This window comes from Myotis nattereri (assembly GCF_964212035.1).
Source record: "Myotis nattereri genome assembly, chromosome: 1".
NCBI classification, from domain to species: Eukaryota; Metazoa; Chordata; class Mammalia; order Chiroptera; family Vespertilionidae; genus Myotis; species Myotis nattereri.
Window position 1 is genome coordinate 62,116,172 of NC_138075.1, and position 24,630 is coordinate 62,140,801.

The following is a 24,630-nucleotide window of genomic DNA, read 5'->3' on the forward strand; positions in this document are numbered from 1 at the left end:
TTTCATTCTACCAAGTAGCTACTAATCCCTAGAATATTTTTTTAGTTGGTATAAACTAATTGTTTTAATTCTTATAACTTTCAATAATTGAAATGTATAGTCAATATGTTGTAATTGCATATCTTCTCTTAGCTTATCTCTTCATGCTCAGTCTGCTTCATTCCTGGAGAGCAAAGAAAGAGGAATCCCTCCCCCACTTCTCTCTCCCACACTTTCCATATTCCAGGGGAATACCAATTTCCTACTATGTACCAGGCACTGCTTTAAGAGTTGTACATGTATTAGCTCATTTGATCTTCACCACAACCCTTACGAAATCACTATTATAGATGAGGAAACTAAGGTACAGAGATGCCAAAGAGCTTGATTATTCAATAAATATATATCAGGTGCCAGATATACACATACCTGACACTGTACTAGGTGTCACAGGGTACATGGTCCTGACCCTCAAGAAAATTTCAGTTCAGAAAGGGGAGAAGATATGCATTTGGCTAAGATTCAAACAGACTCACAGATACAGAGAACATGTTGAAGGTTGCCAGATGGGAAGGGGATTTGGGGGGATGGGCAAAAGTATGAAGGGATTAAGAAGTATAAATGTGTTGTTACAGAACAGTCATGAGGATGTAAAGTAATATTCTAATAACCATGTATGGTGTCAGATGTTTGCGAGATTTATCTGGATGATCCCATAGTAAGTTATGTAATGTCTAATCACTGGGGTGCACACCTGAAACTAATATAATAATCTATGTCAACTGTAATAAAAAAATAAAAATTAGAAGAGATGACATAATAAATTCCATATATCATGGCAGACCAAGTATGGGCAGAACTAAGATTGTTTTCAATCTGAGAGTGAAAAGTCTCTCTGTCTTCTGATAGCCCAAAGGTCAGAGTTAAGGCCTTCTCTCCCGAGATGGACACCTTATATTTATGTTTAAAACATGAAAATATTCTCATAAAATACTTTACTGTTCTTCTACCTAAAACAGCTGTAGCCATGATGCCCAGTCAGGGCCCTGCCTCACTCAGAACACAGAGCGCTTTCCTCTGCGACTGATGAATTCCAGACCTCCACCCATGTGGGTGTTGAAAGAGCCTCATTCGCACATTACCACTTCTGCCCCAGGAAATAAATTACAGCCGGGTGGTCTCCTACCCACTTCAGGAACCAGGAAAGTGGAACACATAAAGACGACTCAGAAAGCCTTTCCAGGGTAAGGGAATAGGAACCCTTATTTCTTATTACCCCAGCCCATTCTTTCCTCTTCTTCCCAAGGGACCACGATAAGCTCCCATGTTTAGATGGGGCTCTCACTAGGAAGCAATTATAGCAAAAGGGTAAACCTACACTCTGTCATTTTATTATTACTTTAAATATATTTCTTTACAAATAAACTGGAGAGGGGAGGGAGACAAAAGTTACTCTGCAGAAAAGGACAGATTATGAACAAAAAAAGTCAAAAGACAAGTGGTGATTATGCCGGCATTTACAGCTGGCCTTCCAGGGGGCCTGGTGGTCATTCTTCACAGGGAAGTAACTACTAGTCACCCAAAGCCACCACAACCACTTTATTCTAGGACATGGGAGGCCCCCTTTTACATGCAGTAGTCACACACCTTTGGGCAGGCAAAGAAAGAGTTTGGAGAATAGCATCATCTGCCCACCGGGAAAACTCAGAGGCTTGGCCTAGAATAAATTATGGGACTCTTAGAAAAGGGTTCTCTGAAAATCCCCAAAGTCTATAGAGATATGGACCTTTTCCTAAACTGAGATTAATTATATTAGTCAGTTTGTGATATATTAGGAAACCTTGTTGTGGTATGCCTCCTTATTAAGGAAGGTATGTTTGTGGAGAGGATTCCCCACCAAAATCACCATCTGTATTGGATCAGCTGATGGCATTGCTAATAACTCCAAAGGGTGGAAAGGTGTGTCTGATATTACTATATTGACACAACAGATAACTATGTACATATTTAAGCATTTGTCGGGTTCCTCTGGTCTTCTCATTTGGTAGCACTCTTGGTGTTTTGGGCTTTTTGATGGGGAGGGGTTTACCAAAATGCAAGCACAGCTCCCATCCTATCTAATAAAAGGCTAATATGCAAATCGACCAAATGGAGCAATGACTGGTTGCTATGATGCACACTGACCACCAGGGGGCAGACACTCAACACAGGACCTGCCCCCTGGTGGTCGGTGCACTTCCACATGGAGTGGGTCTAAGCCAGCAGTCAGACATCCCCTGAGAGCTCCCAGACTGCGAGAGGCTGGGCTGAAGGACAGCCTCCCCTCCCCCAACCCAAGCACATCAATCTCATGCACCGGGCCTTTAGTTTAATATAAGCATGAAAATCTGTTCACATCCAAATAGAAAGGATTTGAAGATTATATGCCCATTTGACATAGTCAACATCTCTAGTCCCCTATCCTATATAATAAAAGGGTAATATGCAAATAGACCAAAAGGCAAAACAACCGAACAACTAATCAAAGTGTAATATGCTAATGATATGCTAAGATTGTTCAACCACTTGCTATGACATGCACTGACCATCAGGGAGCAGACAGTCAACTGGTTGACCAGTCACTATGATGTGCACTGACCACCAGGGGGCAGATGCTCTGACCTGTAGGTTAGCTTGCTACTAGGGTCCAGCGATCGGGACTGAGCGAGATGGGCTGGACACGCCCTGGAGCCCTCTTGCGGTCCTTCCCTGGCCTGATTGTGCACGGTTCAGGAAACCCACCTGCTCCCTCTCTCAATCCGGTTCCCATCGGGGGATGTCAGAGAGCCTGTTTCAGCCCAATCCTGCAGGCCACTCCCCTTGGGAGGGCGCCAGACTCAGGGCTCATGGCTGGTGAGCGCTGCTGCAGCAGTGCAAGCCTCTCCTGATCAGGACTGGGCGTGAGCCTGCGGCAGGCACAGTGGGGCCAGGATGTGTGGAAGTGGCAAGTAGGAGCTGCAGGCAGCATTGGACTGTGGGTTTCAGCCCAATCCCTGCAGGCCACCCAGGGGGACTCCACCCATGCATGGATTCGTGCACCGGGCCTCTAGTATAACTATAGACAACTGAGGTTTAACCCTATTCTCATTCATGAATACAATGAAATAAAATGGTTTGGGTCCTATTACAAATGAGCAGGAACTTAGAGGGCTCTCCTGACAAACTCTGGGGTTTTCAGGAGTTGAAAGAGGAGTGGGCAGATGGACAGGAAGATGGGGGAATAAATGGACATGTGTACAGACCTGGCAGACAGGTGGGTTTCCTGAACAATGGATGGCACAGCTATACAACTGCACTTGCTCAGTGTTTCTTTACCCTTCTGTGAAATGACAGCCATGTAGGTGTGGTCCAGCTCTCAAATCCTATGATCACACCTTTGTAAAGATATTTTGTCCCCTCTCTACTCTCGCCTCCTTACCTCTCCACAGCATGTACCCTGGTGGACTGATCCCTCAAATCTAGGCTCAAAATTTCCTGATTTTTCCCACAATTACTTATGTTCTCAAATGTGTTCCTGTGTGACTTCTGGGGCACTTAACCATACTTCAGTGTTCAATAGATAATCATATAGTCTTCTAGACTGTGGCATTCTTCTGTTCTTCTTTGGGGGGTGGGGGTTTGTCTAATTTATCTGTGTAGAAACCTAGTAGGACTTAATGACATTTGTTGGAATATATTTTCCTTGTATTTTAAGGATTTAAGGTTTATTTTCTTTCTTCCCAATTTTTACCCTTCTCTCTTTGCCTCTCTCAAGTGAACATTAAAAGGGTGGAGAGAGGAGAAAAGAAAAGGGAGGGAGGGAGGGAGGGAGGGAAGGAGGGAGGGACCCTTAGTACAATGGGAATAACCAAATACCCAAGGATCAAAGAGGCTGCCAGCTCTCACAGTTTTTCAGAATTGCTCTCTGGGTTAGACTGCCCCCATTTGGAGATCTGACAGGCTTTCAGTCCTCCAAGGTCCCATCCAGAGTAGAATGTCTTGTTTAACTAGAAGCACTGTAAACAGAAACTTGGAAGAGTGATTTAAAGCAGCAAAATGTTGCCCCTGAAATTGTTTTTGTAATTATAATCTCTGCACTGGGAAAACATGGCCTTCGCATTTACAGGCCCTCCTAGAGTGAAGGTCCAATCGGTGATGATCTGCAATGTAAATCAGGAGGACACCGCTGCTGCCGGATTCCTGAGCAGTTCTCTAACTCCACAGTCAAGGGTACTGAGTTTGTTTACTTTTCCCTTTCGGAGCTGGTTTAAAGCCATTTAAGCAGGTAAGAATAGTCTTGAGGGGAAAAGCAAATGGAAAGGAGGGTTACAGGATATAGCAAAACTGAGGAGCTAGGGCACATATCTGTCTCCGAAAAGACTACAATCAATGGGAAATGCATTTTTGACACTTTCTCTTTCACACACACATATAGGCACCTGCAGCCTTTACTCTGACAGTTATCTAATCTGAATAATTTCCCACCTCTGATCTTTGATTCCTGACTATTTTTTTTAGGCAACATCAGTTGCAAACAAAGCATAAAGCTTTTCATTTTTATCTAAAGACAAAAGGAAAACCAACAACTACTATGGGAAGTTTTTGAGGGGGTCAAGTTATCAGCATCTGCTATTTTCTTTTAAATTTTTGGTTTAACACTTAAGTATCATAGTTATCTGTTTTAGATTTTTGCAATCATTCTTACAATCTACAATTTGCATTCTACAACTACATCCTCCTTCCCTTCCATCCCCCACTTTCCTCTCCTGCTCCCTTAACCTCTTACTCCCCCCCCCCCCCACCAACTTGAAAACCAAGTCACCCAGTCGGCCAGTGTGCTCAGTGGTGAGTGTCAACTTATGAAGCAGGAGGTCACAGTTTGATTCCTGGTCAGGGCACATGCCTGGGTTAGGGGCTCAATCCCCAGTGTGAGGTGTGCAGAAGACATCCAATCAATCAATGATTCTCTCTCTCCCTCTTCTTTCCTCTCTGAAATCATTACAATTATATTAAAGAAGAAAACCAAGTGACACCTGTGAGAGGAAAAAGTTTGAAAACATGGAACTTTGATACACAGGGTTACAATTCAATACCCCAGATATAAAATCCTAAACCTAAGCCATCATTAATCACCTGAATTCCTGGCTTCTTAAACCTTCTCTTATGTTGGTTTCAAATAATATGAAGAAAAAAAAAGAAATTACTGAGTGAGTTTGTCCCTTAGAGTTGGACACTTACATTTTAGGCAACTTAAGCTGTTAAATAAATACACTTTGTCACTTTTTTTTCTTCCTGTACTTATGCTGCCAGCAATTGAGACACAATATAGACTACAAGGCCTTTTGCTAACCACACAAGTCTCCTCTACACAGAATGGCAAGCAGCCATTCTAACCGTAACTATTATGTACCTGTATCCTTGCTGGCACCATCCTGCCGATTCGCATGATCCCTCTTCATCGGAAAGGTGACACACTAACTGAAAAGTTGCAGGGAAGCAACATATCCTGGTTCAATGGTAAATCCCATATTGCTTTCCCTCTGACAAATAACAGTAGACTACTGATCTTAAATTTCAACCTCAAAAAATCAGGGGAGGGTGGGGGGAGGGGAGGAGGAGGGGGTGGCCCACTGGGGGTTGGGGTTATCAGCTAGCCACAAGAATAATTGTGATTTGTAAAAATTAAACACAAAATATAAAACTGAAAACAAAGGGGGAAAATGTCAACCAATTAACTGATGGCAAAACAAAAACAAACGAACAAAAAACCTTTTTCCCCCCCTATATTTTCATGTGAAGGACTAAAGGAACTGAGAATGCTTACCTTGGGAAAGAAAATTATAGGAAGGCTTGGGGTGTGGGGACAAAGAAACATCAGTTGTCTCTGAAGAGCTAAAGGACTGCAGCTGGAAAGAAGGGGCAGGTTCAAAGCATGCGGCCCCAAGGAGGAGAACCAGGTATGATGAGGGGGGAGGATACAAGAAACTAGATTTTGAGAATGTTAAGAATATTCGATAAAAGTTCATAATAGTCAGACCTACCCAGTGATGGAATGGGGCATCTTGGTGGACAACAAGGTAAAGTTTAAAGCCTCTAAGTTTGTTCAGGAAAAGGCTGAATGAACACCAGGTGACTCAATTCAAGTCTTCTCATCTTCAAAATGAGCAGGTTAGATGTGCTTTTCTCTACAGTCCTTCCAGCCCCAATCTCATCCTATTGTTATTTCTTTACTTTTTTTCTAGTAGTTATTCACCAAATTGATGACATAAGTATCATGTAGACACAAGTTGGGCACACTCTGTGGATGGACATTTCCCACATATTACTCTCACCATACAGAATTCCTAAAAGCCGTACCCTTATGTATTTTAGTGAAAATCCTTGTACCCAGAGGTGGTTGAGGACTTTGGCCAACCTCTTTCTTACAAAAATATGGCTAATTTTTTTTCAAGGAGAAGTTGTAAGTAATAGAGAGGGAAAACAATGTGTTATATCCAATTAGGATTAGAGCTTTCTGGTTTCATTGGTGATGCATTATGCTGTGTGTTGTTCAAAGTAAAATAGAGAACCATGAAAAAGATTCAGGCTATACTCAATTCTTGCAAGAAGCAAGATAAGGGTTCAGTGAAGCACAGTAGTATTTTTTCTTTTCCTAAGATGGAGAAACCCACAAGGTTGCATATTGGCAAATACTCTGCTACCAATAAAAATCTCAGTTATTGCTTTATGCCTATCCCTGAATTCTCATATTCATCTCATTATTTGCATTTCCTCACCATGCCCCCCCCCCCCAACTTACACACCTGGATCAAATAATTCAGAAAACACTTCATTAAAATGCATTATAATGAGATTTATTATTAAATTTAAAGGAAAAGTTCTATGGCTCTATCTAATTCTACTCCGGAAAAGTAAGAATTGGAATCACTAGAATCATGAGCAAGCAATCCACCTTTCTATCAAAAGCCACTATGACTTTCAATGGAGATTGTGCACTTGCTTTTATCTCCTTCTATTCTTAAATCACCAAAAGGTGTAGCCTCAAAAAGGGCTTATTGAGATAAATACCAGCACACCAAAGGCCATGGAATGATGCAAGAAATCAAAAGTTACCTTAGAAACAGAAGGAGAGAGAGAGAGAGAGAGAGAGAGAGAGAGAGAGAGAGAGAGAGAGAGAGAGAGAGAGAGAGAGAATACATTTGTCAATGGAAATGATTTAAGGATCCCCCCCACACACACACACACACACAAAGAAGTAAATAATATTTTAAACTCTGGGTCCTTGTAAAACATATTTTTCAAAATCTTGAAAATATTTCCAACCACTTATCTTAAGATATATCCTTCATAATTCTCAGCAAATAGCTTTTCTCTGTTTTAATGGCTTCAATTTAAAAAAAGAAAAAATCTGCATGAAACAATCTTGACAACCTTACCCAATATTTTATACAAATGGTACAAAATGGGCTATATTATTTGTCCTTAGGAAAAGGAAAATTTACTTGTTCTTTCCTGACAAATTTTTACTCTCTGCCTTTTTTAGGCATTGTCCTAGGAGCTGTCGTGGGCTCAAAGATGAGGTTAGCATGTTCCCCAACTCAAGTAATGTATTCTCAAGCTGGGAAGATCAAATTTGTATAAAATGTAAAATAACATGGTAAAGGAAGTATAAGTTTAGAGGTTGGGCAGATCAATTCTGCTGGCCAAAATCAGAGAACTCTTCTTGGAGAAGGTAATGTATGACCTGAGTGTGACACATTCCAGTGAGAACAGCATGTGGAAAGGCATCAAGACCAAGGGGGAAAGCCCTGGAGGTGTGCCTCCCTTTGAGAAGCCTAAGGTATAGGGACACATGGAAGGAAAACCATGATCTACCATTTATGCCTGGTAAAGGAATTTTGTTTTTATTTGGTTGGTTCTAGGAAACCCTTGAACTTGTTCATTGTGGTTAAGGGACTCCTAAGTGGAATGCAGCTCTAAAAACATCTATGGACTCCATTATAAAAACAGAACACACAACTTTAGGAAGTACTGGTGTAATCCGCCATCGTAAAACTAAGCCTCTTTTATGAGGCCGTTGGGGTAGCTTGAAAAGGTTAAATCATAAAGACTGAACAGAACTTGACTGAAAATAGGACATATAGATTAAACTTTCAATAGAAAAGAAAAGCAGCAAATCAAGACCCCAACAGTTCCCCTGCAACCTCTGTAGAGGGCTAAATAAACCTTTGTGTGGAAGATTACTAGAGATAGTGATATCCTCTATTCCAACAACACACAGGGTGGGGCAAAAGCAGGTTGGCAGTCATCAACCTATGGCATGCAAAACTCTATGCAAAACACAGAGTTTACTCTTGTATTATTATTTTTTATTAATTACTATATTATTTTCCATACTAACAAATGTAAACCTACTTTTGCCCAACAATGTACATCCAACAACCATTTTATGAAAATTTTATCAGCCTGGTTGTGTGTACATAACACTATGTACAGGCAGAAAGTAATCAGAATAAATTCATATGGGTGACTGGGTCTTGATAGCACAATATATCCAATACTGGAAATATACTTTATGTTCAGGAAGCTTTGTAGGACATACAATTCAATTAGACCCTTGAGAATATATTTTAAAAAATGTCAATCAACTAAGCCTTTATCTCTATCTCTATTTTTACCTCATGAACAAGAGATGGCTCGAGACGGTCTAACCAACTCTCAGCATTCAATGTACAATTGGGGATGGAGTTAGGATGACTGAGATAAATGATCCAAACTTCCAGGTTCGTCAGATTTAGAAGGGAGCTCCTCGAGGTTCTACCTGCTACCTCATAATCCTGAACTACATTTCCTCTCTGAATTAGTCTCAGGTCATGATGCTGGAAACAGCAGTGTTTATCCAAACCTGACCTTCTCTTGACCTTCTTAGGCAGAGTAGTAAAGATAAGATAGCTTGTAAAAGACAAAAAAGTTATTAATCCCCTGATAAGATATCTTTATCTTCAACAGCTCCTCCTACTTCAATATTGAGGCTCTATCAATTCAGTGACAAGCAACTTGATAAAAATCAGCCAATTATTCCTCTGCATGATATAAATATAAATAAATAGAAAAAAATGTTATTATTCACACCTATTTATATTAAAATAGCATTAATATTAGCCATTATTTTATTAATATTGTTTTCTGTTTTAGTCAAGCATGACCTCTTTTGTTTCAGTGGGAAATAAATTTCTAGCTTCCACATTTATGTATATTATATACTGACTAGGAGTTTAAAGACATTTTACTCCTTCAATCAGGGGACTGCCCTTATTTTCAGATTGACTCAGTAATGGATTTTAAAATCCTGCTTTAATTGTATTCTTTTGGAACATGTCATTTCTTTTGGTCAAAGCTATGTTTTCCATTTTATTTTGATGACAGTTAAACATAGTATTTTCCTCTCTCAAGAAATCTTCCGTGTCAAGAGCTATAAAAAAACACATGAAAGGTTCTAAATTTTTCAGTTGTTGACCAAATAGTTTTAGACCACCCTTACTTTTGTGTGAGACACTGAGCTGAGTCATGTTTAAAATAGCAGGAAGAATCAAACATAAATTTAGCCTTCAAGGAACAACAACTATAGTATTCCAGTCACAGGTAATTAATTACACAACAAAGGAGAAAGTGATACACGACAAGCAAAAAGAGGTGCAAGCTGGGTGGCGCAGTCTTGCATGTTGGTTAAGGACAAGGTCTATAAATTAGAAATCCACACCTAAAGCCACACACTCGACCTTGGATAACTGTTGTGCCTTCTTTAACTATTTCTTCTTAGGTGAATTAGGAATAGTCATAGCCTCTACATAATAGGGTTGTTTTGTGGATCAAATGGTATAATATACATAAATGATGTTTTTATATTATACAACAGCATTTAGCATTTATTATTACTATTGCTATTGGTAAAGTAGAAAAAAAGCAATCCAAAATAAAATGTAATATATGAGAGATTTTATAAATGAGAGAGAGGGAGGAAGAAAAAAGTCATGTCGAACTTAAGAATCAGGAAATTCTTCAAAGAATTTTGACAATAGAGTTGAATATTTTAGGGAAGATAAGATGTAAATACATGGAAATAGGTGGAAAGAACATTTTATTTAGCAGGAAGAGGATGCACTAAGAGACAGAACTAAGAAAGCATCATGTATCCATGGGAATTACAGGCTGTTCAGCCTGACAGTTGGGCAGGTGTGTGAAAAGAAAAGTCAAGGTGGGCTGCTACTATTCATCCAACATAAGAATCTGACCTTGACTCTGTAGAAAATGTAGAACATTTCAGGAGTTTAGATGATGAATATTACCATAGAACCAAGAAAATGTACATCATAGATGTGATATGATTCCACCTCCTACTTGGGACAGAAAACCTTATTAACAGAATGGCCTGTTTATATAAGATACAATATAAATAAGACAATACATTTTCATTAAAATTTATATTTACACTAAAGTACAATTTGGATCCACAACTCCTATCCTAAGCTCAAGAGCAATAACCAACACATCTACAGTTCTTAGTTTGAAATATTAGTTGTCTACATCCTTTTAGCTATTTTAATAAAAATGCAGATAAAGCTTTACTAGCCTATATAATAAAAGCCTAATATGCTAAGTGTCTGGTTGACCCGCCAGCTGTTCAACCCATCAAAGTGCAATATGCTAATGATATGCTAAGGCCACTCAATTGCTCACTATGATGAACACTGACCACCAAGGGGCAGACAGTTGACTGGTCAACCAGTTGCTATGACGTGCACTCACCACCAGGGGGAAGATGTGCTGACTGGTAGGCAAGCTTGCTGCTGGGGTCCAGCCAATCAGGACTGAGAGAGATGGGCCGGACATGACCTAGATCCCTCCTGTGGTCCCTCCCCAGCTGGCCAGCCTCCCGCATCCCTCCCCAGTCCCAATCTTGCACTGGTGGGGTCCCTTAGCCTGGCCTGCTCCCTCTCACAATCTGGGACCCCTCGGGGGATTCAGAGAGCCGGTTTGGGCCCAATACCACAGGCCAGGCTGAGGGACTCCACTGGTGCACAAATTCATGCACCGGGCCTCTAGTTATTAATGATAACGATGAGCACAAGCTTTTTCATTGGAAATATATGGATTTTTGTGTTTTCTCCCTCTCCCCTGCCACTTTTCATGAAAGTGAAATGGAAAAGCAAATACCAAAAATTGTATTTAAGTGGAAGGACCAGGTCTCTGGAGACAGCTGGTGGAAAGGAGAGAGAAATGACTCAGGAAGGGCTGGGGTTTGCTTCTGTCACTTGAAATATTGAGACCATGTGAAAATGAGCCCTTGCTAACAGAATACTTCGATCCCTAAGGTATCCAAAATTTTGACATCATCTTCAAGTTTACTGTTTGAAATTCAATGTTCCAACATTTATTTAGTAGATGCTTTATGTATAAAGTATGTATACTTAAGAATCTACCAAACTTAAATAATGGTGTATTTAAGCCCCTGATATTGGTTTCGTTTCTCCCCTAGTAACTGTTCTGGTTTAGGAGTTCAGGGCAGGTTTTATAACAATAAAGGACCATTTTATTAAAAGCCTACTTTTACTAATCTCCAGTCATTGTTTTTGATATCTATCCTATGAGATTATATAATTTTTATAAAGATAAATTAAATTAGAAACTTAATTTGTGATAAAGCGATATGACTGGGTTATCCTGAAACATATTTTTGTGAGAATACACGCACACAAATTTCCTTAGGGATGTTGAAAAATAAAATGCTACTCCGTATTTTATTACACTGACTTCTAAAATGAGTAAACTGCTCTGAAACTGACATAAAATCATTCTCCAACAACAGACACTACTTTGTTAATTTGTTGTGGTTGTGTTGTCGTGCATTGCACAGTAATGGCATGAAACCTTCAAGGGTTACTTCATCTTCCATGGATGAGAAATTTATCTCCAAGGAGTGATAACCATGATCACGCCAGTATTTTATTCTTGAATGTATTCTATAACATTAGCATTGAGACCAAATTTCAATTTACTCCAGGCAGTTACCAAAATTTGTTTTTATATTAGGTCTTATCTCTAGATCAATTTTTTTTTACAATAATGATCTCAATTCCACTTTCTTTCCCGCATTTCTAGTAGTTTGTAATCCCTGTTTAGATGCAGTTAAAATTCATTCTAACACCTTATTTATACTGCAGTCCCACACAGTAGTTTTTATGAAAACAGTCTTCACATTTGAAAACAATCACGGAAAGGCTTTGTGAGCAGAAGAACCACCGGATAATGAGTGTTTCCCCGTCTTTACAATCAAAGCATCTTGGCATGCTGATGGAGCAGTGAGGCTTACTCCTGCCAATGTTTCTTGTGTGGGGTTAACCAGATGCACCAACATGCCCTGGAGAGTTATAAAGGGTGAACTAATAAAAAAAAAAATGCCTCTGCTTCGTAGAGATGTTAGGCTGCACCTGCAAAATCTCAAATGGCATCGCCTGATGAGGGAATCCAATCAAAGCCACAAAAAAGTGCCTTCCACTTTTCAGAAGAAAGTCATTACCAATATGCCTAGCAGTGCTGCTCCTAAGGAATATGCTCTCCTTCTGTGTGATGGAAGTCGACTTAGATAAATGTCTACAGGCTGAACCACTCTGCATTCCTACCATGGAGGGGACAGTGCAAAGTGCTTCCCCCAGGGTCTGTTCTGAGATTGCTGGGCTGGGAAGCATGGAGCTTGGTGGACTCTGCCATTCGTTGCCTGGTCCTTTTCCCCAGCTGTCCCATCCATACCTTGAAGAGCAGAGGTCTAGTAGTACCTGCTTGGCTAAGAACAAGGCCGGCCAGCCAAAGTTTCTAAGTTCTGTGATCCTGTTGTTTCCTTCATCACAAACGCCTCTTCTTCCATTCTCTCCTGGATAACTCTCCTTCTTCCTTCAAGACACTGCCTAAACATCACCTCCTCTGAAAGGGTTTTCCTGAGTCCTTCCATAGAATTAGTTATTGGTGGTATGGCAAAGCAGGAAAAAATAGTGTGTGTGTGTGTGTGTGTGTGTGTGTGTGTGTGTGTTCGCATGCACGCATGCTCTTGAGTCACAGAGGCCTGGCTTTGAATACTGGCATAGGCAATTTCCAGCTGAATGATCTTGGGCACATTATTTAAAAACTCAGAAATTCTGTCCTCTTATCTATAAAATTATACTTTTTTCATAGATTGCTTTGAAATATAATAAGATTACATATTGTTATGGACTCACTTTTCATGTCCCCCCTGCCCCCAAATTTCATATGTTGAAATCCTAATCCCTGATGCAATGATATTCTAGGTAAGGTATTTGAGAGGTGGTGAGGTCATGAAGGCGGCACCCTCATGAATGGAATTAGTGCCCTTATAGAAAGAGACAGAAGGACTAGTTATTGCTCATGGATACAATTCTTGTATGTGTGGTGCTGTTTTAAGAGTTTTTATATCTTGTCATTGATTCTCATACCAGCTCTATGAAGCACCAATGTTTCCATATTACAGATGAAGAAACAGAGATGTCAGATAATTTCCAAAATCTCACTGCTAGTAACCAATACAGGCTCTGCTTAAACCCAGGCAGTCTGGCTCTCCGGCTCAGGGCATGCAATGTGTTTGTCAAATGAAGTAAAGAGCAAATAACAGCTTTAAGCTAACCATGTGTGCGAGGTGTGTTCTTTACAACACAGAATTTAGAATTACCTAAATGAGAAAGATTACTGACCTACAGCAAAAGAAAACTAGATTTTGATGGAGGGAAAAGAGCAAATAACAGAGACTGCCAGGAAACAGAGCATCTAGATATGTGTGCAGCAAGTAGACGAACTGCAGAAACCCTCCTGCCCAAAGCCTTTTCCCCACATAGCCACGGACTTTTGATTTCTGCCATAGAGGCCTGGCTGAATTTCTGGAAATAACACACCAAATTCATTGACACCAAATATTAGTGATTTAGTAGGTCGACTAGTAGTAGATCCAATTTCTTTGGAGAAACACGTGGAATGCGTGACCACTGGTTTTCCAAGGACAAATTTGGTGAAGGGGAAAAGAGATTATGGAGAAATTGAAACTACATAGAAGAGACCCTAAATCTCCTATCTAGCTCTTAAGATTTGGCAAGCAAATCTTCCATTTGGAAGAAGGAGCAGATTTCTCACTGGCTTCACAGAAGAAAACACATCGAGGAAAGCACTGTTACTTTGGGCACTTACTGTTACCTATAAATTTTTAAGTATCTCTAGTTCATTACAGCTCCCTAGGGCTTGCACTGTGATTATGGATGCCCAGCAGGTCACGGAAACAAGTGTTGCAGTCTGAAGCAACCAGAGATTTTGATCAATATTCTCAATTGTTATTTGGAGGGGAAAAGCTACTTTCTGTCAGAAGAAAGGGCTCCATTTACATTTCAATATTGGAGGTCTCCATTTGTTGGAAGAAATACCAACTATGTTGGGTTGGGCTTTAATTTACATGTTACCTTTTTACCATTCCAAGGTAAATTGGCTTTTATCTTGAGAAAAAGGTTTCAGTGGAATCATAAAAGCTATGGTAGGATTGCAGGTTGTCATCAATGATACAAACACCAGTTCTGCTAGAGTTTACATAGGACTCTGGCAGCATTAGCTTATTTTTTAATGTTGTAAGAAAAAAGTACAAAAAAAAATTCACTGAAGGCAGAAATCTGGCATCTTTCCTAGATGAGAAGATTGTACTCTTAAAAAGTATTTTCTATAAAAATGGAGAAAGAAATGAGCAAATCTTACTATGTCACCATAGACTATCACTATAATTACTTTGTGTCTAAATTTAAATTGCCTCTATTTGATTTTCATTTAAAGTCATATAACTCTTTTCTCCCTACCTTGAGTTTTCATCTGGTGGTTGAACTTGCAGTCACCTCAGCCCTGTTGAATGCAGCTACAACCTGGGGCAAAACCACAATCAAGGAAGAACTTTTAGAGATTAAATATAAGCTCCTTGTTTTCCACATGTGGCCCAGAGACATAAAGTGACTGTCTCTGACACAGGGAACAAACAGCGGCAAGGATCCAGGTGGGACTAGGCCAAAAACCTTGGTCTTCTAATGTTATTGCACTTCCTTCCAGAACTTCATTTTGCCTTTGAAAGGAAAACCCTAAGCAACATGAAAATCTATTATCCCGTAATTCATCTACTGCACTTATTAGGAGAGATAGACAGCTGCCAACCAGAACTCACTTATGCAATATGGTTAGCAAATTGAAATGATTAAAGTAAGTGTTTGTTCTATCCTCCCTTTGGGAACCTTAAGTTCTGACAACAGGGTTTCCTGAAGGTAGTATGTACACTTTGGGAATATATGTCCTTGGGCGGTAAGTGAACCAACATTTTGTACTGGTTATATATTTGATATTGTTAATAGCCGTATGAGATATATTCCACATAATGAAATGCCCATATTTAAACTGTACCAACTGATAATATATATATACATGCCTATGAAACTGTCATAATCATTATAAGAACATATCTGTCCATCACTCACAAAAGTTTCTGAATGTCATTCCTACTTTCTCTAACCTCTCTACCCCTAGGTAATGACTGATTCATTTTCTGTTCCAATAGATTAATTTGTATTATGTAGAATTTTGTTAAATGTGATCATAAAATATGGATTTTTAGGGAGTATGGCTTATTTAACTCAGCGTTTACTATTCTGTGGTTCATCTATGTTGCTGAAAGTATCAATAGTACATTTTTACAATTGCAGAGTATGGGTATACAATGTTGGTTTATCCCTTCACTTGGTGGATATTTGAGTTACATCTAGTTTGGGGCCATCCTATATGATAAAAGCCTAATATGCTAAGTGTCTGGTCATCTGTTCAACCAATCAAAGCATAATATGCTAATGATATGCTAAGGCCACTCAACTGCTCACTATGATGTACACTGACCACTAGGGGGCAGACACTCTGACCAGTAGGTTAGCTTGCTGCTGGAGTCTGGTCAATGGGGACTGAGCGTGATGGGCTGGACATGCCCTGGAGACCTCCCACAGTCCCTCCCCAGCTGGCAAATCTCCCGCATCCCTCCTTGACCCCGATCGTGCATCAGAGGGGTCACTCAGCCTGGCCTGCACCCTTTCACAATCCGGGACCCCTCTGGGGATGTCGGAGAGCTGGTTTGAACCAATCCCGCAGGCCAGGCTGAGAAACCCCACTGGTGCACAAATTTGTGCACCGGGCCTCTAGCCTATATAATAAAAGCCTAAGTGACCATTACGGTGGAACAACTGGAACGACCGGTTGCTATGATGTGCACTGACCACCAGGGGACAGACGCTCAACATAGGAGCTGCCCCCTGGTGGTCAGTATGCTGCCACAGCGGGAGTGCCCTCAACTAAAATCCAGGCTCATGGCTGGTGAGTGCAGCTGGCATGGCGGTTGCCTCTCCCAACTCTGCAGCAGCAGGCACAGTGGGCCAGGATGAGCACAAGCTGCGCCCGGCCCCAATTAGAGTTCCTCCCTGGCCGCCTGCCACTTGGCACACTGCTACATCCCCCGAGTGGTCTCAAACTGCGTGCACTGGGCCTCTAGTTACAAATAATGCTGATATGAACAATCATGAATAATTTTTTGTATGAACACACCCTACCATTTCTCTTTGGTGAATATCTAGGTATAGAATGGCTTTGTATTTATCTTTTAAGAAAATGGTAAATTGTATTTTCAAATGCGGTACCATTTTACATCCCCATGCGTAAAGTATAAAAGTTTCAGTTTTCCAACAGAATGGAGGTTCCTCAAAACATTAGACATGGAACAGCCGTATAACCCAGCACTTCCACTTCTTGGTATATATTTGAAGAATCCAAAATACTAATCCTATATAATAAAGAGCTAATATGCTAACGGTCATGATGCCCTCACACCGTATGGACCGTTCAGCAGGAGGCTGCATGTGTGGGGGGCAGAGCCACCACGTTGCTCTGGAGACGGGGTGGAAGTGGGGAGGTGCCCGGAGGAGGCGGGACCACCCCATGGTGAGGAGGGCAGGGGTGAGAGCCTGTAGGGCCCCCCTGACCAGTCCTTCGCCACCCACTATTCGCACTCAGTGTGCCCGTCACCCACCTGCCAGGGGAAGGAGCGCAGCACACGCACCACCACAAATCGGCGCTTGAAACTCCACAGCTGGCAGGAGGCTCCCACGCACTCCTCCAGCACATGAAGGGCCGGAGATGCTGCATTGCTCTGGAGAGGGGGCAGAAGCAGGGAGGCATCCAGAGGAAGCGGGACCAGCCTGAGGTGACTCGCGGGACCCAGGGCAGGGCTTGAAGTGGCCAGAGAAAGCTGGAGGGATGGGGGCGGGGCCAGGTGCACTGGAGCTCTGGGTGGAGAGGTTAGGGTGTCAAGGCAGGGCGATTGGTGGGCGGGTGTGGCACACGCAGGTGGGTGGGGCCACGTGATTTCGCATGCCAGGTCACTAGTTCAAAATAATATATGCCCCCCTATGTTCATTGCAGCATTATTTACTATAGCCAATCTATGAAAACAACCCAAGTACCCATCAATCAACATGTAAATAAAGAAATGGTGGTACATATTTACATAGGAATATTGAGAAGTACAGATTGGTAGTTACAACATAGTTATGGGGATATAAAGTACAGCATAAGAAATACACTCAATAATATTGTGATAACTATGCATGGGGCCAGGTGGGTACTGGGCATATTGAAGGGATCACTTTTTAAAGAGTATGATTGTCTAACCACTATGCTGTACATCTAAAACTAATTCAAAATAATATTAAATGTGAACTGTAATTAATAAAAGTTACAGTTACAATTAAAAAATAAACAATGTAAAAAAGCAGATTAAAAACAAGGAAGTTCCAGTGTTCCAAATACTTGTCAACATTTGGCATGATCAGTCCTTTTGTTTTAGTCTCCTAAAAGGTGTGCAGTGGTATCTCACTGTGATTTTAATTTGCATTTATTTAATGACTAAGGGTTTTAAACATCTTTTATATGCTTACTAGTGGCCCAGTGCATGACATCCATGCATGGAAGGGGGTGTCCCTCAGCCCAGCCTGCACCCTCTCCAATCTGGGACCCCTTGGGGAATTCTGACTGCTGGTTTAGGCCCGAACCCTGTGGGATTGGGCCTAAACGGACAGTCGGACATCGTTCTCACAATCCGGGGCTCCTAACTGCTCACCTGCTTGCCTGCCTGATCGCCCCTAACCACTCTGCCTGCCAACCTGATCGCCCCCAACTGCCCCCCCTTCCAGTCTGATCACCCCCAAAAGCCCCCCTGCCGGCCTGTTCACCCCCAATGGCCACCTCCTGCCAGCCTGTTCACCCCTAAGTGCCCTCCCCCCAATGGCCTGACTGCCCTCAATTGCCATCCCCACCAGCCTACTCGTCCCCAACTGCCCCCCTGCCAGCCTGGTTGCTCCCAACTGTGCCCCCGCCAGCCAGCTCTCCCCCAACTGCCACCTCCTGCCGGCCTGCTCGCACCCAATTGCCTCCCCCCGCCCCGCCGGCCTGATCACCCTGAACTTCCCCCGCTGCTGGCCTGATCGCCCCTAACTGCCTCTGCCTTTGCCCTGCCACCATGGCTTTGTCCAGAAGAAAGTTCGGAAGGTCTCCTGGAAGGTCTCCCGGTCTAATTAGCGTATTACCCTTTTATTAGTATAGATTTCCGGACTTGTGTATCTTCTTTGATGAAGTATCTGTTCAACCTTTACCCCAATTTTTTATTGAATTTTTGTTTCCTTATAATTGAGTTTGAGAGTTCTTTTAAGTTCTGGATATATGATCTTTATCAGATAAATGTCTTATCTGTGTATTGTCTTTACATTCCATTAGCAGTGTCTACTGAAGAGTTGAACTTCATAATTTTGATAAAATGCACTTTATCAATTTATTCCTTTTATAGATCATGTGTTTGGTTTAATATCTAAGAAATCTTTGCCAAACTCTGAGAAGCAAAGGTTTCTTTTATGTTTTCTTCTTGAAGTTTTGTATTTTTAGTTAACACATTTAAGTCTGTGATCCAAAATCAATTTAATTTTTTGTGTATAGTTTAGTATTATTTTTTTTTTTGTCTATAGTATGAAGTATAGATCAAAGGTCTTATTTTCCTTTTCTTTCTGCATCCCTTTTTTTCTAGCATCACCTGTTGAAAACACTCTACTTTCTCTGTGGAGTTGCATCTGACCCCATGTTGAAAATCAGGTGTCCGTATATGAGAGGGTCTAGGTCTACGCTTTCTGTCCTGTCCCACTGACCTATTTGTCTCCCTTGCTCCAGTACCACACTGAAGCATTACAACCCTCACAGTCTGGTAGTGTCCGTCTTCCAAGTTCACCTTTTTTTAAAAGTCATGTTAGAATTTTAGAACATTTGCATTTCCATATGAATTTTAGAGTCAGTTTTTAATTTTTACAAGAAATGACTGCTGCAAGTTGATCTGAAATTGCATTGTATCCATAAAATAATGTGGACAGAATTGACATCCTAACAACACCATGTCTTCCAGCCAATAAACACAGTATATCAATCCACTTATTTAGGTCTTCTTTAATTTCCTTTACTGATGTTTTATAGTTTTCAGTGTATGGTTCATGCATATCTTTTTGGGGGGTGGGATTTATCCATAAATACTTCATCTTTTTTATACTATTCTAAATGGCTCTGATGTTTTATTTCTATTAACAAATATTTGCTGTTAATATATAAAAATATGATTGATTTTTGTATACAGATCTTATATCCTATAAACTTTCTAAACTACTTCTTAGCTTAAGCAGTTTTTTAAAATAGATTTCATTAGATTTTGTTCATAGGTATTCAAGTGATCTGCAAATAAGTTTTACTTCATTTTCTTACCTAGATGACGTTTTTCTTGTCACACTTTGCTGCCTAAAGTTCCAGTACAATACTGCGCTGATCAGTACTTTACTGAATCCCCAAAAGGGATACCCGCAGGTCTCCAGAGTTCTCTGTGCAATTCTCCCTCCTCAGGATCTCCATCCTGAGAGCTATAGCCTTGACCTCTCTATTCTCTCCGCTTTGGAACCTCAACTCGGGGAGTGTATCATGCTCCTCCTTGGTTCCCCGCCTTGCACTGTGACCTGGAAACTCTCCAAACAGAACAAGTTGGGGCAATGACAGGCCCTGCTTGTTTTTTTCCCATCTCTCAAGAATCACTGCCTTTCATTGCCTGGCATACAGTGTTTGAAAACTGTTATTATATATGCTTTGTCCATTTTTGTTGCTATTTCAGGCAGGAGTGTAAATCCATTCTTTATTATTTCATCTTGGTTAGAAATGGATGTATGGAGATATGATATTACACACACACACACACACACACACATACTAGAGGCCCATGCATGAAATTTGTGCATGGGTAGGGTCCCTAGCTGCTGCTGGTTGCCAGCCAGGGCCTTGCTTCGTTCTGTGCCGGCCCCTGGTGGTCAGCGCACATTATAGCTAGTGATCGAACTCCTGGTTGGTTGAACTCCTGAGGGGATACTTTGCATATTAGGCTTTTAAATATATACTAGAGGCCCGGTGCACGAAATTCATGCAAGGGGGTTGGCCCTCGCAGCCCTGGCTTTGTTCCGAATGTCATCCGGAAGGATTCCAGAAGGTCGTTTGGCTGTCCAGTCTAATTAGCATATCACACTTTTATTATTATAGATATATGTATATGTGTGTGTGTGTGTGTGTGTGTGTGTGTATCTAGTACACTAAAATATAATAGACAATTACACTGGTAATAAAGTATTGATATATTTCCCTTTTAAAATAAATTACTTTTAAAATTTTAAAGTAAAAAAACTAGTCTATTATTTTGAAAAGAATTACATGTATAATACTGCAGGTGAAACTGATATGGCAAAAAACCTGAAGGTAGTACTAAAAGTGCCGCATTTATGGAGTACTACAAAAGCTGAGGTGGGTGAGGGCTTACACTGACAGGAGATCAACCAGGAAGATCCAGGTGACTCTAAGCAAAGAAATAAACAATTGGATACCTTAGGAGTAATCTGGGCCTATTTAGTGCAGGGTTAAGAGGGCTGTACCCAGCAAAAGATATTTTAGTAATCACTGTACTAAAGTGCACTATAACTTTAGCTCCTAATGGTAATTTTAGATCAATAAAAGGTTAAACTGCCTTCAGAATACTATGCTAACGTAAGTAATCACAATACATTTTAGGAACAATTCAATAAACCTTTGTTAAAACTTCTTGCTTAAGGAGATAAGATTTAGAGATTTGTAGAACTTATGTGAACATCTTAATAGTGTTTCCTGAAAACTACAGAACACGATGATCCTGTTCATTACTTTTCAGATGATTAAGGGCTAAGTAATTTGGTGTTCCAGGTAAACAAGGAGCGATGTTATTGAAAGCTCTGAGTTGGAGCGCTCCAAAAGCGTTCAGGCACTGCAGTGATCTTTCTGATCTGCAGATGGAAGGAAGAAGTAATGGAGAAAAACATGAGCTTACCACTGGGGACACTTAGCTTCCCAGATGTCACAACGCATCGTATGAGCCTAAAATGCAGTGCCCTCTGAAGTCCCATAACAAAAGATTTGATTTTGTGTAACTACTTCTGGAATAACAAGTGCCTCATGCACGTTTGTGCATGAGAATCACTGCAGAGTGATTCTTTAAATTCTATAAAGTTGTTTAATACAGAATTTTTTTTAATAATTTTACATTTTAAAAGTACTTTATCACATCTTTTTAAAAATTGATTTCAGAGGGGAAGGGAGCGGGAGAGAGAGGTGGAAACATCAATGATGAGAATCATTAATTGGTGGTCTCCTGCATGTCCTCCACTGGGGATCGAGCCCACAACCCAGGCATGTGCCCTGACCAGGAATCGAGCCATAACCTCCTGGTCCATAGGTAGACACTCAACCACTGAGCCATGGCAGCTGGGCCTTTATCACATTTTATCTCAATTTTAATACTCAGGAGAATATACAGTTATAATTATCCCTACATTATTGACAAGAAGGTTCTGAAAGAATATGACCCATCTACAATCATGCAGTTAAAGTGGCAAATTTGGAGATGAACCCAGACCTTTCTCTCCCAGGCTACTGCTGTTTCCAACATATAGAAATAAGTTTGGGTCTCATTTCTGATTCCATTTTTTATTCTCTAGTAGGGTTAAAAACTTAACCTGAATCCATTGCCAGACTGGAAAGGCCTCTAAATCTCCTAAAATGATTTCATATATAAGAACATTTTTTTAATAAGTGAAAGGTCCAAAACTTTAAGACCTAAAATGAGTTACAAAGTTCTACTTGCTCTAGATAGTTTTGAAATGATCATTTAAGCTGAAGTTATAAATCTCTTAGCTCTCGACACTGCTAATAGCTCCTCCCATTCTAATATGAGGATGAGATGTTGGCTATTACCTCAGTAAACACTGGGAACCTAAGGGAGGCAGAGTGGTGTTTCAACTTCTACTTGAATCAGTTTTCTTACTGCCCACTTCTCTTTAGCTAAGGACAGTTATTTTATGCCAGGGGCTATGGCCCTAACAACATGATTTAACTCCTCACACTGTTTCTATCAGCCAACTGAAACCAACTCTAGAGGTTCAGCTGCTAGCTTCCAGATCTGAACCCTAAAAAAAAGTAAATATTTTCTAGAAAGAATGATTTTGACTAGAAATGGAACACTATTGATATATATTATTTTCTCCTGACAGAAGGAGTTTACCATTTTCCTAAATGGGAAGCAGCAAATAGATAGCAATATGTGACTAACTGGAAAGGGTCCAGGGTCCTCTATCCTCCCTGGGGAGGTTTGCAGTAGAATGATCCCTCCAGCTATGCATTCTCCCAAGGGAATTTCTCCTAGACATCTTTTTTTTTTTTTCAATTAGTAGAAATAAGACAGCCACACCATATGAGGATAATGCTGGCTGGACACAAGGCCAGACTGACAGAGAGCCTTGTCTCTTCTCATGTAGAAAAAATTGAATTCAGTTCTTTTAATAGTGAGGCACTGTGGGGAGACAAGAATATGATACATCTCTGCTTTGTAAGAGGCTTACAGGGGGACTCGGCCTGTGCTGGGGAGGCTGCTTTGCCTGATCCACAGACCAGGCTGGTTCTGTGGAGCAATTTACTTGGCTCCCTTGCCCTCTTTTCCAACACCCCCTCTCTTTAATTTCCAGGCAATTCCTGCTCCAACAATGGCTTGTCACTCATCAGCTGGCTCCCACGCAGCTCTGTGACCCCACCTCCTACTATTATTTCCTCCGCCCCTGTTTCATCCACACATCCTGATCTTTCAAAATTGCCAAGCCTTTGGCAACTCGGGGTCTATGTACCCTCAAGTACAAAAACTATCTTTCCCTCAGATAGCCACATGGCTTGCTTCTTCACTTCATTTAGGCCTTTGCTCAATGTCACCCTATTAAAGTCACCCTGTAAAGGAATAGTGACCTCCCTCATCCCGATTTGATCCCACTTATCCTGCCTCACTTTTCCTTAGAGTACTTCACAATGTCTGGAATATTATGCATTTACTTAACTGTTTGTTTGTCCTCTGCCTTTCCCCAATTAGAAAGTAACTTCCATGACAAGAGGGTTTTTGACTGTCTTGTTTCTCAATGATCTACAGCAACTAGAGTAATATCTGGAAAAAACGAGGTACTCAATAAATCTTTGCTGAGTGAATGAGTGATTTGTGCCATCAAATTAACTTCCTAATTTTCCATTACATGTTATGACACTTGCCATCTAATTTTAGGCAGTGCTTCTGGGTCCAATACTAGTGAGACTTTTGCCATCTGGATTCTTGAATAAGTTGTTACAAAGTGGATAACGAAGTCCTGTCTACAGCTTTTTGATCTGAATGACGGCACCTGAACTATGTGTCACTAAGAGGGAAACACATTAACCAGCCTTAGCTCTCACTTACAGTTTACAAATTATTTCTTAAAGTTTTTCACCATTCTATTTCGCGTTATGATAGACACTTAACAAAAATGTGGACTACTATAAACCAAAGTATTTACTTATTAAATCATGCAACCATAGCTTAATATAACTGGAGTAAGCCCTATAGATCTGAAGAGAGCTCATTTTAAACTCATGGACTTTTAGATGCATAAGGAATGATCAGACTCACCCAACCCACTCTCCCACCCCACTTAGGAATTTCTTCTAATAAGAATAATAAACAATAACCACAAAGTGACAGCTTCCATGTATAGACTCCTTATCTTACTGTTATCTAATTGTCTAGGGTTACAATAAATGTTTGTTTAAATTTGTGACTGTCACTGGCTCTTTCCAGTAACACAGCTAACTAGATAGGCAATAGTCATTGGAGTGGCAGCCCCATGTAAATGATTGGTAACATGGGCACACAGCTGAGTGGTGCCTATGTTTCAGGGTATGGCATTGCACATGCAGGTCTGTTCTGTGATTCAGGCCCCATCCCACTTAGGACCTTAATCTGCTGTCACAATCTTTCACCCAAGAAGCATGGCTTTCACGTGGGCATCCCTGGGACCTAATCTGGCAGATGCAGGCTTTTAAAACTGTGTACACTCATGTCTTTCTCAC